The sequence below is a fragment of the Primulina tabacum genome, chromosome 2, assembly GCF_025594145.1.
Source record: "Primulina tabacum isolate GXHZ01 chromosome 2, ASM2559414v2, whole genome shotgun sequence".
Taxonomy (NCBI): Eukaryota; Viridiplantae; Streptophyta; class Magnoliopsida; order Lamiales; family Gesneriaceae; genus Primulina; species Primulina tabacum.
In genome coordinates, this window is record NC_134551.1 from 44643107 (window position 1) to 44657949 (window position 14843).

Sequence of the window (14843 nt, forward strand, 5' to 3'; positions counted from 1 at the left end):
TCTAGTGAGTCTAATGACTCAACATGTTCTAAATATCCCGATTTTGACTTTTTCTTACTTTTATTGACTCTAAACCATCCCAATTATTTATTTAAGCTTAAATTTAATTTTTTTATATTTTTATTTGACGTAAATTTGAGGATTTCGATTTAATTCTTTAATTATTAATTCGTGAAACGTTTTATTCCCGAATTAATTCAAACTTTAATATTTTCTTTCCAAATTTTAAATATAGACTTTTATTACCTAAAATACCCTTGTGAACCATGAATCGACCCCCCGTGGACCATGGTTCGACCCCTTAATCATTAAACTTCATATTTCGAACCATAAGCTAACTCCCTTGAGCCATCTCTCGATTTTTCTTGGACCACGGCCGAGCCACCTCAAGCCATCCCCTGCCCAGACCTCATATGGACCCTACTGAACCCTCTTGAACCAGAACCGAGCCCCAGCCGGCCAGCCCAAGCCAGAAGCCGCCTGCACAAGCCACAAGCCGCGGAGTTCTCCTAGTTTCCCTAGGACTCCTTCTCGAACTAGGACCCTTATTACTACTTATCCATCGATGACACCTGACCCTAGCCAACCCTGGACCTGTCTCAGCCCCAACCAAGCCAGCCCCGAGCCCCCTGGACCATGCTGCATCCTCCTGCACCAGCAACAGCCGCGCAAGTCCCTCCCTTATGGCCTAGGATTCCTTACTCGTCTAGGACTCTTCACTCGAGCCACCACCGTGCCCAAGCCCTCTTGACCATCCCTGGACTGACCTCAGAACTAACCTAGATCAGCCTTGAGCCTCTAATCCTCGCACGAAGCAGCGTGAACCAGCCCCACGTACATATGCATGTGCACACGGCTGTAGGGTTCGCGGCTCCTATTCCCTTGTGCATCCAAGAGTCTAGCCATTCTAGGACTCTCCTTATACTCCAGACACCACCATAACAGAGCCCTGATCAAACCTGGTGAGGCCCCTGGTCTAGCCGCCCCGCCCGCCCCCCAGTCGATCACTATGCCCCGTGAAAACCCTAGCAACCCTAGGTCCATATTCCCTTGTCCATGCATGGTTCCAGCCCTTATTTTTTACCCAAACGTCTTTGTTCTCGTCCCTTAATCATACTCTAATGGCAACGTGTCCTTGGGAATCATAACGTATTTCAACCACGCGTAAAATCATCAAAACTTTGGGAATAATCGTCAAACATTTAGAAAAATTGAACTCATATATTTTTCATGTAAAAACACATAAAAGATGCATAATATGGATTGAATGATGCATAAAAGGGTTTAGAAAACGTGCCTTTACATTTAAAACGCTTGAATACACGATCGTTGGCGAGGGACACAAAAAGGGACGAATGGACGACGAAGAACCCTAGCTTTTCCTCCTTGAATTTTTCAAAAATTATTTAGTGAGTGTTGTGTGTGCTGGTGTCGGCTGGTTTAAGCTTCAAAATACCTAGGTTTTTAATTTTTATATATTTAAGTTGCATGATAATGGGCTTAGGTTTTGGACCTTAATTCAAGTATTGGAGCAATTGAGCCTACTCAAGTTAGTTAAATTGAGCTCAATAACTATTTAGTTGAAAAATAAAAGTTTGTAAAATTTAGTTTTCAAAAATAATGCATTTCATATTTTAAAAGTCCTTTATTTTTTCAAAACCGGCTTCCCAGGTAAAATCGAACTTGTCTCATAAAATAATTTAAACTCTATTATTTTTAGAAAAATCTATTGATTTTTTTATCATATTAATAAGCCTTGAAATATTTAATGAAAAATATTTATTTTGTCTTGCTCGTCCCCGGTCTCCTTTCCCCAGCCTATTATTGAATATTCGGGTAAAATCCTTCAATTTCATGAAATCATGCCATATAATCCTTTAATCATGCAATCATATCCTTAATCATGTAATGTGCATCAATTAAGAATTTAAAACTAACTAAATAAAACAATTATATAATTTAATTCATTTGCATGCATGTGGTTTACGTAGGATGATTTTGGATGTTACTCTTTGGTTACTCTATCTGTCGAAGCATGAGCTCTATGGCAGTTCCAAATGCATCGTTCACAGACAAGTCAGCTAGGGATGCAAGTGTTTTTGCAAATTCAGGATCATTCTTCTCCCTTTCTTTGTAAAATCTAACATTCTCCAGCAGGATACTACCTCACGCAGGCAGGGATGAAGCTAAAAAATGAATTTAGGGGGACAAAAAATATAATAAAATTTTTGGAGGGACAAGTGCAAATTTTAAGAAGAGAAGAATGAGTAAAATAATTACATCTAGCATCTTACTCTATAAAAAAAATCGAGGGGAGACGACACCTAAAGCCTCTCTTTGACTTCATTACTGCCCTCATGCAAAGAAAGCCACCAATTTCTCAACATATTCACCAATATAGTCATTAGCCATCTTGACCTAATCATATAAAAAAAGATATCAGATGAGGCATGAAAAGTTTAGAGTAGGTACCCAGAGAGCCAACTTGTGGCTTGATTTTTATTGAATTTTATTTCAAAAAAATCTTTATTTTAATAATATTTTATTGGTTTATCCAATTATGACTATTTACTATATATGTGTACTAATAAAAGCTGCATATATAAAGTTCTTGAATATGTTCTAAATACCTTGAGGTCAACAAGCCTGGTGTACCATGAAATTCATTAAAAAGTATACTATCTATTCTAAACAAGTTCCTAGTCAATTCAGCCACCTAAAACAAGGATAAATGTCGCTCGAGCTTGAGACTAGCATCTATGATATAAACGTCACGTTCCATTGGTAAGAACATGGAGATGTAAATTCATAGAGATGAGTGATCATTTGATGAGGTATCGAACAACCCTCCCTCAGACTGTCCAAGTGTTATCACTTATTGAGTGGAATAGTCCGCAATTAAGGTTATACACAATTAGTCATTTGACCTGGGACAACATGGAGACTCTGCGTACTAGCATGCACTTTGATCCGTTTACCGACTCTATTGAGGGTTATCAGGTGGTGAGGTTGGATGTAGCTTTCAAAATACGTACGAACCAATACATTATATTAAGGGGTTCACCGCTAGCCTACGGGTGAAGATATTATGAGTGATTTGATGAGTTAATAGTTTAAGGATCTCTTACCAGAGTAAGACATGTGCATTTTGGAAAGGTTTTTATTTAGTTGCACACACCATGTCACTATTATTACTCAAAGATATAACACATCGTTATCGAATTCATTTACAACTCTCGATATATCAATGATTGCAATTTCGATCGAGACATATGAGTTGAAAATATCGTATTGTCTGCTAACCACAACTTACTGATTCTTGAAGACACATCAGTGATACATAAAATATTATAGGGTGATGCCACAAGAAGCCATTACCATGATATGATGGGTGCAATCAAAATTGAGTTCTGACGTTCTTGATCAATGGGTTGATGAAAAAGAATGTTGGAAATTAGGGTAAGTCCGAATAAGAACAAATTTTGTTATTACTCATATACATGTCAAAACGGGCTGACGGGGCGGGCCAGCCCGCCACCCGCTGCAACCCACCATTAGGCGGGGCGAGGCGGGGCGGGGCGGGCCTCTGAATGGCCAATCCAGCCCAACCCACCTTGGGCCGCGGGTTAGGCGGGCCAACCCGCTTATTACTTTTTTTAAAAAAAATACTAAACAATATTAAAATAAACATAGAAGAAAAATATATTTCAGTCAAATAGTTTCATAAAAAACTTAAAAACATTGAAATAAAACATTGAAAGCATACAACAATCAATATAATCCATAAAAAAATAAAGTGCTTATTCTAATTCACACAAGATTTCATTGTACACATGTACTAAAAAATAACTAAATCTTTTTTAGTATGCACTTTCTCCAGTTTCTTAAGGGTTTGTTATCACAAGAAAACAAAAATTAACGATCTTAAGGGTTTGTCCGCACAAGGCACCTAGCTCTTACCATCCACATTTTCTTAAAAAGTGAGAAACATTGGAAGATAACAGAAAGTCGAGGAAACAGACGGTTGTAAATTTCAAAAAATATTATGTGTTCAACAATACACATAATTACTTTATTTAGTATATTATTTCGATAATTCTGGATTAGTTCGAGTTAAATATTTAAAAAAGGGAGGAGACTGGAGAGTATAACATTTTCAAAAAAAAATTGAAGCATAGAGATTTTACCAGAGTGATTAAGTTAGACACATAAGAAAAAATAAGGAAGAAATAGGAATTTTTATATAAAATTTAAAAATATAAAACTCTACCATAATTTGGCGGGCCAACCCGCAACCCAAACGGGCTCAGACCGTTTGGCCTGCCTCCAAACGAACTGCTATTTTATCAACCCAACCCGCTCAATTTTTATGGCGGGGCGGGCCGGTCCGACGGGCCTGACCCAATTTGACAAGCCTAATTACTCATATGAAGTTGTGAAACCACGACTAAATGTATCTCTGAATCATTGAGGGTCACACAAGTATTGAATTTTGTGTTCCCGTTGAGATAGTCGAATACAAGGAGTTGAATTTGACGAGTGTAGTTTGATGGAGATCAACCAGATTGCATATAAATGAATTCATAAATTGATTCTATGTAATGTAAGTTGTGGAAGTTCCGTTAACTGCTAATTAAGTGGGTAAAGTGGAACTGTCTGTTTTAATGAATAAGTTAACCAAACCGACAGCTGTAAAAAATGGATCAGTGGAAAATTTTGGCCTTCACAATTTTCGTTTTCATTATGTGAACAAGATTTGTACAATCAACATATCGACATTGTCTGATCGTTGATTGTGGTTATAATAAGTTCATAATTATTTATTTAGTGGATTTAGAATATATTAATTAAATAATAAATTAATAATAGTAACTACTAAGTATAAGATCAACCTGAAATATTTTAGAAAAGTCTAAAATTAATTAATTGACTAATAATTAATTAAGCAATTAAATATATACACACACACACACACACATATATATATATATCATGCAATAGCTGATTATACATAGTATTTTCAAGAGTGGAAAAATATCATATGAGAGTTTTTAACAATTACATAATACTAATTTAATGAGAATCCTGGTGGAATGAGAATATTATGTTTATTAAATACAATTGACATAACAAGAATATCATACACGTTTTTTTCACCAAATTTTGTCCACCAAAATTTTATAAAACACAACAAGATCCCATCTCTCCCTCACTTGAAATTTTCGGCCACAACCCGTGGATGAAGCACATGGCCGAGCCACCACCGCGATACCACCTCCTTGCCACCGTAGCGCCGCCGTGCCCCTCCGGAATTATGCAATTTCCGATGATTGATCTTCGCGATGCAAATTTCGTATGGGTCTCTAATGTGTTGGTCCCACGTGCGGAATTTGAGATAATAAAACCCGAAAATAAAGAATAAACTGGACACCGAGATTTACGTGGAAAACCTTAAAATTATCAGGGTAAAAACCACAGGACAAGATGAAAAGAATTCCACTATAATATTTTGTGGTGTACAACTCACTCACTGTGTTTCCAAAGAGAACACACACTCTCTTAATACAGGAGAACAAAACACATCACAAATATTATATAACTAAGCACTCAAATGCTTGTAAGATGAGAGAAAACTCGAAAAAGGGATGATTTGAAATGAAGGAATGAGGCACCTATTTATAGTAGAATTTCGAGGTGTGAAACTGCGTATAAAACGCGTTCCGTCTGCAATTTTCAAAACCTCTCATCTTTTCAAAAAATGCATGTTTATTCATTGCACCTCAATGATTGCCCACCACTTGCACCAATCAATTGCCGACATTTCTCCCACTTGGAGATTTGATTGAGAATCAAACATATCTCCACACAACCTTTCAATCTTGTCATTCTCTGCTGTTTACGTTTCCGCTAGGCCACTTGAGGATCTACACCACTCAAACTTATCTGTGTTCACTGGCTTGGTCAGAAAATCAGCTATGTTATTTTTGGTATGGATCTTCTGTATATCCACACTTCCTTCTTCTACTACTTCTCGAACAAAGTGAAATTGAACTCCAATGTGTTTCGTCCTGGAATGAAAGGCTGGATTCCTTGCGATGTGCAAGGCACTCTGACTGCCACAAAACAAAGGAACATTCTCTTGTTTGTGTCTGATCTCCTCCAATAACCTTTTAATCCATATTGCTTCCTTGCAAGCTTAAGTAGCTGTCATGTATGTTGCCTCTGTTGTAGATAACGCCACAATTGTTTGCAGTTTTGAAACCCAGCTTACTGCTCCTCCTGCAAGTGTAAACACATAACCAGTAGTAGATTTTCCTCTTATCAGGATCACCTGCATAATCTGAATCGACATAGCCCGTGAGTGTAAAATCTGATCCTCCATAACATAATACAGCATTTGAGGTACCCTTAATGTATCTAAGGATCCTCTTAGCAGTGCTCCAATGCTCTCGTCCAAGGATTCGCCATATACCGACTAACTGCTCCCACTGCTTGAGCAATGTCCGGTCTTGTACATATCATGGCGAACATCAAACTTCCCACTGCTGATGCATATGGTACTCGAGACATCTATATCCTTTCTGCTTCACTGCTAGGACACATCTCAGAGGATAACTTGAAGTTAACAGGAAGAGGGGTCGAAATTGGTGTACTATCTTGCATGTTGAAGCGTTGCAAGACTTTCTTCAAATAATTTTTCTGGGAAAGTCAAATCTTTCTGTTACTTCTGTCTCGGTGAACTTGCATCCCTATAATCTTGTTTGCTGGTCCCATGTCCTTCATATCAATTCCCTAGCCAACTGTGCATTCAATCCTTGGACCTGATCTTTGTTGGGGCCTGCTACCAACATGTCGTCCACATACAACAGCAAAATGATATAATCATCACCAGACCTCTTGAGATATGTACAAGGGTCTGCACTCAATCTGTTGTATCCAAGTCTCATGATATATGAATCAAATCTCTTGTACCAACACCTCGGTACCTGTTTGAGACCGTACAGAGATTTCTTCAACCTGCAAACCAAGTTCTCTTTGCATTTTTCTGCTAAGCCTTCTGGCTGAGGCATATAGATTTCTTCTTCAAGTTCTCCATGAAGAAACGCCGTTTTCACATCTAGTTGTTCTAGATGTAGGTCAAACACCGCACAAAATTCCAACACCACTCTGATTGTTGTAAGCCGAACCACAGGAGAAAATATCTCATTGAAGTTAATGCCTTCTTTCTGAGCATATAATTTTACCACCAATCTAGCACGATACCGCTCCACTTCGTTATTGCCATCACGCTTGATCTTATAGACCAATCTGTTTCCAATGGCTTTCCTCCCTCGTGATAGTGTAACAAGATACCATGTTTTATTCTTGTCCAATGCCTCCAATTCTTCTTGCATTGCTATCATCCACAAGGATACATCCGAGCCTTGAGTAGCCTCGTGGAAACTCGATGGCTCACCATCTTCTGATAACAGACAATATGCAATATTGCTTTCAGTGACATAATCTGAAAGCCAACCTGGTGGTCTTCTGTCTCGAGTTGACTGCCTCACATTGGAAACTTCAGACTCAACATATCCTTGTTCTTCGTGCTCTGGTACTGCTTCACAAGAAACTTGACATTCGTCCGTCTTATTTTCCACCTGAAAAATAGTAGTTTCTGAATTCGGTGTGCCTTTATCCCCTTTACTTTATCTTCCTTGAAGATAACATCCCTGCTGATGACAAGCTTGTGGAGTAGGATCCCACAAGCGAATCCCATTTACTCCATCAGCATAACTCAAGAAGATTTTCTGGATTTCGAATCCAACTTCGATCTTTCTTGCTCATTGTACAGAACATACACAGGACTTCCAAACGTATGCAAATGAGAATAATCTGTTTGCTTCCCGGTCCACATATCCATTGGAGTCTTCAGATCAATCGCTACTGAAGGAGAACATGATAATATAACAAGTGGTTTTGACTGCCTCCGCCCAAAATGACTTGTCTAGGCCCGCAGTCCTCAACATGACTCTTGTTCTGTCCAACAAGATTCATGTTCATCCGCTCTGCCACTCCATTCTGTTGAGGTGTGTAATTCATCGTGAATTGTCTTTTGATGCCTTCATGTTGAGAATATGCATCGAATTCGTCACTGGTGTATTCTTCTCCATTGTCAGTCCTCAGACACTTAATTTTCTTTTCTGAATCAAGTTCAACCCGCGCTTTGAATTCTTTGAAGATCTGGAAAACATCTGATTTCTTCTTGATCGGATACACCCAACATCTCCTAGAGAAATCATCAATGAACGAGAAAAATTATCTCGCTCCTCCTAGGGATACAACCGGTGCTTGCCAAACATCCGAATGAATCAGCTCCAATATGCTTTTGCTCCTGGCAGTAGAAATGCCAAACTTTAATCTGTGTTGTTTAATGGTAACACAGTGCTCACAAAAGGTAGTGACACTTTTGTAAGTCCCGGCAGCAGCTTCCGTTCTGAGAGAATTTTCAACCCCCGTTCTGACATATGCCCGAGCTTTCTATGCCATAACACTGTTAATTCTTCTCCTGAACCAATTGATGCAACAGCTAGTTCTGCCTCTTTGTGTGTTTCTCCCAAAAGTACATACAGATTTGTAGTAACTTTTTCCGCCTTCATAACCACAAGCGCTCCATTCACAAATTTCATGATCCCGTTCTCGATACGGGTTTTACACCCGATGTCATCCGATTGCCCCAAGGACAAAAGATTCTTCCTCAGTCCTTTGACATGTTGTACCTCATGTATGGTGCGAATGGTGCCATCAAACATTTTAATTTTGATAATACCGACCCCAGCTATTTTCAAGGCATGATCATTTTCCATCAATACAGATCCTCCTGAGACTGGTTCATAATGATCAAACCATTCTCTCCGAGACGTCATGTGCCACGTCGCTCCTTAATCCATAATCCATGTGTCACAAAATTTGTGCCTGCCTTCTGCAACAGTTGCTGCTTCGCGGAATAATATTTCTTCACTGCCTGAAGTACTGGTCACATTTTCTTGAGAACTTTTATCGATACTCGTACACTCTTTCTTGAAGTGCTCTTTACCGCCACATTTAAAGCATTAAATATTTTTCTTCTTACTTCTCGACTTTGATCTACCTCGCCTTTGGCTCCCACTGGAGTCACGATCCATAAATCTTACTCTTATCATCGGTAAAGCCTCTGATTGCTTCGATGTTACCAACATATCTTCCTTATTCTTTTGCCGGCTTTCTTCTCCGAGAACAGCAGTTAAGACATCGTCGAATCTTAGAAAGCCCATAAGAATATTGTTGGTAATGTTGATGATAAGTTGATCATATGAATCTGGTAGACTTTGAAGTAGAAGCTCCGCACGTTCATTTCCCCTATTTTATGTCCCATGGAAGTGAGTTGGGCAAATAGAGTATTTAATGTGTTAATATGGTCGGTCATCAATGAGGATTCTACCATACGAAGAGTATAAAGCCTTCTCTTTAGTAAAATCATGTTGTGTAGTGACTTGACCTCGTACATCTTTGTCAGAGTATCCCGGATAACTTTGGCTGTTTATCTCAAAGATACTTGACAATACTTCATCTGCAATAGCCAAGTGTATATTGACAACAACATTATCATTCATCTCATTCCACTTTTCATCGTCCGTAATTTTCACCAGTCTATCTCCAATAACCGCCAAGCAATTCTCCTTTCTCAAAACTGCTTGTATATTTATTTTCCACAGCATAAAATTGCTTCCGTTGAACTTTGTTATCTCGTACTTGCCCGCCATTATGTCTACAATAATTTTGTAGACTGGAGAAAATAATCCCGCCTTAATAAAAAAATTTCAAAAAATCTTTTCTAATGTGGAAAATCAGTCTAGGCTGCAACCACAGAGCATACTCAAAATTTTAAGAAATTTTAAACCAAGGCTCTGATACCACTTGTTGGTCCCACGTGCGGAATTTGAGATAATAAAACCCGAAAATAAAGAAGAAACTGGACACCGAGATTTACGTGGAAAACCCTAAAAATTATTAGGGTAAAAACCACGGACAAGATGAAAAGAATTCCACTATAATATTTTGTGGTGTACAACTCACTCACTGTGTTTTCAAAGAGAACACACACTCTCTTAATACAGGAGAACAAAACACCTCACAAATATTATAGAACTAAGCACTCAAATGCTTATTAGATGAAAGAAAACTTGAAAAAGATATGATTTGAAATGAAGGACTGAGGCACCTATTTATAGTAGAATTTTGAGGTGTGAAACCGCGTATAAAACGCGTTCCGTCTGCAATTTTCAAAACGCGTCATCTTTTCAACAAATGCATGCTTATTCATTGCACCTCAATGATTGCCCACCACTTGCACCAATCAATTGCCGACATAATGCAATCTACACGGGGAACAAACTATTTGATCATGTACCTTATTAGAAGGTTGAAGAACGCTCGTAGAACGTCGGAACTGCACTAAGAAAAATCAATCGACTTTCATAGATCACTTACTAAATGAGAGGATAATATGACTTTTGACCATATCCAAGAAAGTACTTGATGGTGGGGACGGCGGCTCTGATTTTGGTGTCATATGTTACATTCAAGTTATCATTCAACGGAATGTTCAAATCTACCCGAGCAAACACTTTCTTCGTTTTTAGATCGGCTTTCTTCAATGATCCACACTTTTCTTTGTCATCATTTCTTATCCAATGTATCGAATCCTAATCAAACATACAAAAACAAAAACAACAAATCAACCACAAAAACAAATCAAAATATCGAATCATGTCCTTCCTTACATGCATGAAATGTAGAAGTTAAAGAGGCAAGTGAGCTCACAATAATGGTGTCGATGAAAAGATCGAGATATCACAATGAGCTTGTGAATGTGAGTGTAATTTCAACTGACTAGATCGTGAAAATCTAGACCGATAAAAATGGATAGTATTTTGTTTTTATTTGCTGAAAGGGCATGTCGTTTAAAAGTTTGTGATCGTGGGTCCGTGGTCCGTTTTGTTTAGATTAACATAGATAAAATAAAAACAAAATACTATTGTGGCCGTGGGCCCATCTTGTATTTTTAAAATATTCCAAATATTTCGGGGAAATTTAGGAGAATAAAAGTGGTCAAACTTATTTTTGAAAAATAACATTTCTATAAGTACATTTGAATGTTTTAAATACCCATGAAAGAGTATTTTTTCAAATGTTTGACCAATAATATTTTGTTAACTACCCTGAATTGAGACGTCTCGATTTTTATAATTTATTTAAAATATTAAAATTGGAAAATAATCCTAAATCACATCACATTATGTGGTATGATACCAATTTTTTTAGAACCAATTTTTTTAGAACACGTTGAACGCACCTCATATTTAGTTATTTTATAATCATATTTATGTATATGTAATGATTTATGAGCTATTAATAAATAAGAGATAACTAATTATGTAAAATGAAAAAAATGAAGAAATATTGCTCCATTCAACAAGTTCAATATTACACTTCTAACAATTTCTGTCATAATAATTGTATTTCATAGCAATTAATGAGAATTAAACTCGTAATCTTGGCTCGATTACAAATTATTAGGACCAAACGCTTACCAACATGCCAAAAATTATACATGATGGTAATGGTATGTTCGGTTAAGTATGTATGAATGAGAGTAGTACTGAGATAAGTGACATCTTGGGAAGTTCTCGTGTGTCAAGCTGCTGATGTTGCGCTAGCTTGATCTGTTTGGCTAGATAGATAGTAAAAGGGTGACGCCAGATCTTAATAGTAATGTTGTCTCTGTTGGAGCTAGAACCGACATCAGAGAAAGGGTAAGAATGATCTCTAAAAGATACGAGATAACACCAATAGATAGACATGCACCTCCCTGGAGTCAATGGCCTAATAGCCTGACCCTTTAACACCCAAGTAGGTGGACTTTGTGCTACTACAAGTATAAGAAAATAAATTTATACATTGGATAACAACTATAGCTTTTATCCTAGTGATAAATGCTTGATATTAATAATTGGTATCAGAGAGAGGTATTAAGTTCAAGTATCCCAAAAAACATATTTATATACCTCTTAGGGGGAGAGAATAATACATAGATGAGTGACCTCCTGAGAAGTTATCGTGCGTTAAGCTGCTTGCATTACGCCGCTTGATCTGATTTGCTAAATGAGCTGTAAAAGAATGAGGTCAATTCTTAATGGGTAATATTGTTTCCACTAAGGATAGTGCCGATAGTACGGAAATGGTAAGACTGATATCTAAGGGATATGAGACATCACCATCCGATAAACATGCACATCTCCGGACTCATTGACCTAACAGTTTGGCCCATTAACTGTTGGGACATCGTATTCTAGCACCCAAGACGCAGCGGAAGTTTAAAATATTTTGTTCTAGGGCGTCGTGTGTTCAAATCATTTATAGGGTGTTTAGGATTTATACATTTGCGTTCTTAACGCTTGGACTCCAAACTATTCCGATTTTTACGCGGAGATAGCCCTTCTTGTAAATCCCTACGAACGGCTCTTCTCCTTGGATCGTCTAATTGGGTCCACGATCAGACAATGAATTCCTTGTTTGGATTGCACTAGAAATTCCAAACAATTATTACGTTGAGATTATAATATCCGAATTTCCGAAAGACGGAGAAGGTACGATGATTAGAAGAAAAACCAAAAGGCCAACAATTTTATTTATTTTTTTTTCTCTTGGTGGCCGAGGGTTTGTTTCTTGGGAGGAGAGATTTTGCTTTTTTCTTTGTGAGCAAAACTAGGGTTCGTATTATGAGTCCTAGTGGTGTATATATAGAGTGAGACTCCTAATCCTCCCTCTCCCACAAGGACTCTAATAACTTCATTATATTAAAACTCTCATATAATTAATATATAATGTATTTATTAACTTTTAATAATACATGATATAATAAAACCATATACACATATTTTATATCACCATATAAAATATATATGTACATTAATTAAATTAAATAACCATTATTTAATTTATAAATTAACTCCTTAGTTAATTTAATTCTAGACACCTCTAGAACATATATGAGAATTTGTGCATCTTAGTAGTCATCACTACTAGCACAATCATTTAATTAGTAAATTCCAAATTCACATAAAAAATGATTCCGAACTCATTATAACCCCGATCGACGATCCGAAAGTGCCGATGTACCAAGGATACAAATCTTGTTCATATAATGAAAATTGAAAATTTCGAAGATCAAAATTTTCATTTACCAAATTTAGAACTTACCATATATGGCAGTTATCATATTTGGCAGCTGTTAGTTTTAGTGAACTCCTTTACAAAACAGGCAGTTCCACTCTCCTTTCTTATTTAGCAATCATGCCAACTTCCATTTCTTCCATCCTATTGAATAAGTTTATAAACTCCTTTATAAGCTTCCTGTTTGATCTCCATCAAACTATAGTCGTCAAATTCCAACTCCTTGAAATTTGACTATCTCAACCTGAACAGAGAATCTGATACTTGTGTGACCCTCAAAGGTTCAGGGATGCAGCTAGCCGTGGGTTCACATCTCCATGTGATTCAGAATAACATTTATTCGTATTCGGGTTTACCCTAGTTAACCCCATTCTTTAGATCAACTCCTTGATCAAGAATGTCAGAACTCATTTCTGATTGCACCCATCGGATCATGGTAAGAGCGTCTAGTAGCATCGCCCCATGATCCCCTATGTTTCACTGATAGTGCCTGCAAGAACCTTTAGTCATTGTTAGCGTACAGTACGGTCCCTTCAACACATATATCCCGATCGAATCTACAACCATTGGTATATCGAGAGTTGCATATAAATTCGATAACGATGTGATTTATCTTTGAGTACTAATAGTGGCATGGCATGTGCAACTAGGAAAACACCTTTCCCTAAAGCACATTTCTTGCTCTGGCCAGAGACTCCTTGCATTATTAACTCATCATATCACATAGGATATCTTCACCCCTAGGCGAACGGTGAATCCCCGACTATAATGCATTTGCTCTTACGTATTTCGAAACTACACCTAACCTCGCCACCTTATGACCCTCGATGGAGTCGGTAACGGATCAAAGTGAATGCTAGTACGTATAGCCCCTACATTGTCCCGGGTCAAAGGACTAATGGTGTACAACCATAACTGCGGACTATTCCACTCGATAAGTGGGAATCACTTGGACAATCCGAGGGAGGGTTGTTCAGTGCATCATCATATGATCACCCATCTGTGTGGATGGACATCTCCATTCCATTGCCAATGAAACATGGCGTTTACACCACAGATGCTAGTCTCAAGCTCGAGCAACCTTTATCCTTGTTTTAGGCGGCTGAATCGACTAGGAACCTGTTTAGAATATACGGTACGCTTCCTAATGAGTTTCATGATCTTACGTTGAGACGCAGACCTCATGGTACCTATTGTATATTCAAGGACTTTATCTATGCAGCTTGCATGGGTATACAGATAAAGTATAATGCCATAATCGAATAAAATCGTAAAATATTATTAAAATAAAGATTATTTTACATTAGAGTCAATAAATCCCAAGCCACAAGTTGGCTTGCCGGGCACCTACTCTAACAATCTCCCACTTGCCCTATAGCCAACTACCCATAGATTTTAGACCCATTGCTTCGCGATGCTTCTCAAACAATGGTCCTGGCAGGGGCTTTGTCAGTGGATCAACAACGTTATCTGCGGAGGCGACTCTCTCTACCGAAATGTCTCCTCTTCCCACAATCTCCCGGATTATGTGGAACTTCCTCAGTATATGTTTGGATGGCTGATGAGACCTCGGTTCCTTCGCTTGCGCT

At 37.9% G+C, this 14843-nt stretch overlaps 1 pseudogene; it reads right to left on the minus strand.

The window, feature by feature from the left end:
* The window catches only part of LOC142537716 (phosphoglycerate kinase, cytosolic-like), a 38664-nt pseudogene that overhangs the window by 22290 nt on the left and 1531 nt on the right, over nt 1-14843 (minus strand).